This window comes from Terrapene carolina, unplaced genomic scaffold, assembly GCF_002925995.2.
Source record: "Terrapene carolina triunguis isolate 2854851 unplaced genomic scaffold, T_m_triunguis-2.0 Scaffold85, whole genome shotgun sequence".
NCBI classification, from domain to species: domain Eukaryota; kingdom Metazoa; phylum Chordata; order Testudines; family Emydidae; genus Terrapene; species Terrapene triunguis.
Window position 1 is genome coordinate 9113054 of NW_020664436.1, and position 4413 is coordinate 9117466.

Below are 4413 nucleotides of genomic sequence, written 5' to 3' on the forward strand. Positions count from 1 at the left end.
GGGCTCCAGAATCTGTTTGTTTTAAAACAGATTATGTTTCTGGCTTTTATGGGTTGCAGAGATAACCGTGAGAATGAGCCAAGCAACAAGTCAATGCAACCTTGCCCCGCTGAGCCTGCAAACATCCTGAAAAATAGTTGTTAAGATGTGACCTTCCCCATTCATCTCATTCAGGGCCCTGTGGATTTTTCTGAAATACAGAATTTTTCAAAGATGCTGCAGAGTTCAGCATTTTCCCTATAACCAATCACCTGGCATTTTGTTCTTCATCTAGTCTGCCTGCCTCCCATGCTTACTGTTCCTCAGGTCTTCCTGCAAGGGGGGGTAAATTAGATTATAACAGGCCCCTTGCCCTCTTCCACAGAGCAGCAGCAAGTTGAGGAAATAGTTGGAATCCAGTTTGCAGTGAGGATGGAAATGAAGCAATACAATAAGTTAGTGCTGAAGTAGAATTTTGGAGTTACTGCCATGGAATTAGGTCCCATTGTGCCATAGAGTAAATAGGGCCTTGACTACTGCCTCCCATAACCACAAGTCATTTTAGCTGATGAAGCCCAAATCCAGGCAGGTGGCTGCTGCTGCTGCTTCCCACTTACCATCATCTTCCACTGCTTGCCCATAACTGCCACCTGTCACCATGCTTTGCAACAGTTTCCCACTGTCCACTACTGTTGGTTACCTAGACACACACCATTACCCGGCTACCCATTATCACCTCCCATTATCCACCTGCATCCCACCATCCAGCCCTTTCCTCCCCCATCATCAGGTCTCTCAAGTAGGCACCATCTGTCTTTTCCTACCACTATTGTCTCACCATCCCAATGTACTACTTGTCACAGCCAGCCAGTCTGCCTCCCTCTTAACTACCACCCACTTATCAGAGGTCCAGCTGTCCTAAAAGAATGACAAGAAAATTACAAACCCAGAAACTTGCAAGTTCTGTTCCTAATGAGGTCTTATCCCCTCCTAACTAAACCCACCTTACAAAAAAAAAAAAAATCTTGACATTAACATGATGTTTGCTGCTATTGCTCTGTTTGTTATACCTCTTTCCTCCCACCTTTTGTCTCTCTTTATTTAGATTGTAAGATCCTCACAGCAGGGACTAATCTGTGTGTGTAAGCACATGCCTGGCAGACTGGACCTCATTCTTGATTAGTCTTAGGCACCCCCATAATAAACATGTTTAATAATAGTAGTTCCTGTTTTAGAGATGGGGAAACCAAGGCAGGCACGTTAAGTAACTTACCAAAAGTCTCACAACAAATCACCTTTGGAGTGTTCCACACTCCCAGTCACATCTAGTTCACTAACATTATTATTTATATTTCAGTAGTGCCCAAAGATCCCAGTCAGAATCAGAGCCCCATTGTACTGGACTCTACAGATTACATAGGGAGACAATATCAAAGAGTTTAGGATCTAACACAATTAAAAAAAAAGAAGTGGTTTAAAATTTTTTTTTTTTACCTCTCCAACATCAGGTTCAGCCACTGTCTCAGTTTTCCCCTCTTCTGTGCCTCAGTTTCTCTTTTCTAATGGTAGGTTAGTCCACCAGCCCAAGTAAAAGTCCCCCCCCCAAAAGGCAAAAAGTCTCCCCTCCCCTGAAAAAAAATAAAGTCACAAATCTAAGGTTCACCCCTCAGTGCCAAGGCACTACAAAGTCCTTCATCCTTCCTCCAGGATGTGTGAGACCATGACCTTCTCCAATTTGTATTAGGTATCCATGATCTTTTTCCTTAGCTACAGGGGTCTCAGGACACCATCCTAAGGCAGCACTCTAGGACATAGAGGAGCCCTCCTACCACAGGCTCAAGCCCTGAAGCTCTAACCAATGAAAGAGACATCTGCTCCAAGCTCAACTGTTTGATTCAGTCTTTCCTCAGGGCTACTTCTTTCCCTTGATTGTCTCAGACCTCAATCCTGGCCCTTCCACACATTTCTTCAGCACAGCACACCCCTTCCTTAGTTCTATCTCAGCAGAGAGCCCACCACAACTCTTGACCAGTCCCCAATTACTTAAGAGTCCTTAGAAGCAGTTATTCTCTACAAGTTTCTCCCCATTCTAAGACAAGTGACTTGCATTTATACCACTTCCTTTCCCAGCAGACCTTGCTCTCTGGCCTACAACTCCAATGGTCCCTGGACTACAAGTTCCAGAATTCCCTTGTTCTGGGAGGAAATCTGGCATAATCTCTTTCACAGCTGCTACTTTTAAAATAATTAAATAAATAAATCTTTATTTACTCCAGATCCCTTTTCTTCCCAGACTACAGTTAAAGCATTGTGCACTTAATACTCAAGATAGAAAGAGGCTTGAAAGACTTTTTCAGCAGTGGAAGCCATAATGTCCCAATATTAAGACTATAAAGGCTTAATTGAACTCTTAAAAGTGATATGGAGGATAGAAATGGCTATATGTCAAAATGGGAACAACATTGGAAGAGACCTCTTTGGAGCACTGGTCCCAAATTTAGAACAGAGCAGCTAGCTCCTCTATATGTGTTCTATTAAACAAATCACCAGAAGTTCTTTCTCAAATACATATGCTAGAGTGAGTATGGTGGGAAAGGTGCTTTTAAAATCATGTCCAACAGGATGTCCAAATATAGCCTTTTTTTTTTTTACATCTATCCTTCATTTAATCTTTTAAACCACTGGACTTAAATTCATTTTGTGGGCATCTGAATGCTACCTTCTGTGAAAGGCAAGTGGCCACTGAAAAATTCTAAGTTTATTTCTAATCTACTGTCAAAATGCTCCTTAATTGTGTGATGGCAAAAGAAGGAACCTCCAGATACAATTATTTGGTTTAAAAGGATATGGGATATATTTCCTATTGAAAAGCTTATTGTTAGCACAAAAATGGCTCCTAGTGATTTTGGTACAATTCAGTGCCCCTTTTTAGTGAAGAACTCTGAAAAAGTAATGAAGAATCCTGATAAATATAATTGCTTTTTAACATTATGATATGGATATGGGCCTTGTGTTGTTTTTAAGCCCTTATTATATATTTAGGCCCGCTTTTTCTTTCTGGTACGTCGTCGTCCTCTGGCTCTGTCATTGCTAGGCTTACATTCACTATAGTTTTATGATTGTGCTGTTTTGTCTCTCATATGTCTTTTTGTTGTACTATTTTATTTCTGAAAAAATTCAGCAACAAAAAAATGTAACATACATAATTGTATTATTATGCTTGTTTGCCTATTGGTTGTTCACACATGTTCTTGAAGTAATACAAACTTTTTACTAAAAAGAGAAAATTATGTCCAGAGTACTAATTGAAAAAGCAGTCTGTTCCCATCACTGGCATCCAGGGACTACACAGGTCTGGGCAAGGGAAGAGGTCGAAAGCAGGGACTGTCCCTGTCCCACTGCTGCTCTCTGCTGTTGTTGGGAAAGTCCCTGCTTTTTCTGGGGGTGGGCTTCACTCTCGGAGGTCAAGCTCTGCTTCTTCCAGCCCATGAAAATCACATTTAACACCTGGCCAAGTCAAATTACTTGCTCACTATCTCAGTTTTCCTACCTGTAAAATGGGGATAACAACTCAGAGTACCATGCTCTTTTTGCTTAATGCAAAGCTGGCACTTGATTTACTGGCATTCTCATTTGATGACTTAGGGCCCAATCTTTCAGTGAGTTCTGTGCAAGTCCCCTGACGATCTCCCAAGACAGAGTTCATTGCAGGACTAGAGATGTAGGGGGTGCATGTGAAAAATAACATACCTGTCAATAAACATGAGAAGCAGTTATCAGTCCATTGATGTTATATGTGTGAGCTCACATATTGGATCATCTTTGAGGAGGAAACTTGGACAATGTGAGGACAAGGGGTGTTAGTGATGCAGAGGTATCCAGCAGGATGGCACACAGAAATCACATGCATCTTATCATCAGTTGCACAAGCTAAGGGATGTGATAGATGTGTGGATAATCAGCTGTTCTCTCTCCCTAAGATGCATGGCCTCACACAATGGGGTCAGTGTTGTGAATGTCCTATATGGATTTCATAAACTGATCCAGATAGGTTAAGTGAGGTAGCCAGGGGAGCTGGTCTTAGTTATAGACCTAGGTTGTAACTAGGGGACCTGGTTGTAACTAGTGCTGTTGGAAAATTTCAGAAAGGTGTTTATTTTTTAATTAAAAACAGGATACATTTTTGTGACAATTTAAAAAAAAATTTCTTATGAGCTGTAGTTCTGACAGTGATTTACTGTATGGACTAAGATAAGTCACTTAACTTCTCTCTACTTCCATAACTCCATTTAAAAACAGATTAATTCATATTCCCTACATTCTTTGTTGAAAAGGGCTATCAATGATAAAAAGAAACTTTTTTCTTCTTCCTCTTCATAGGCAGTCTTTTTGCCAGTGTAGACCCAGTTAAGCTGACACACATAGCTATTAGGA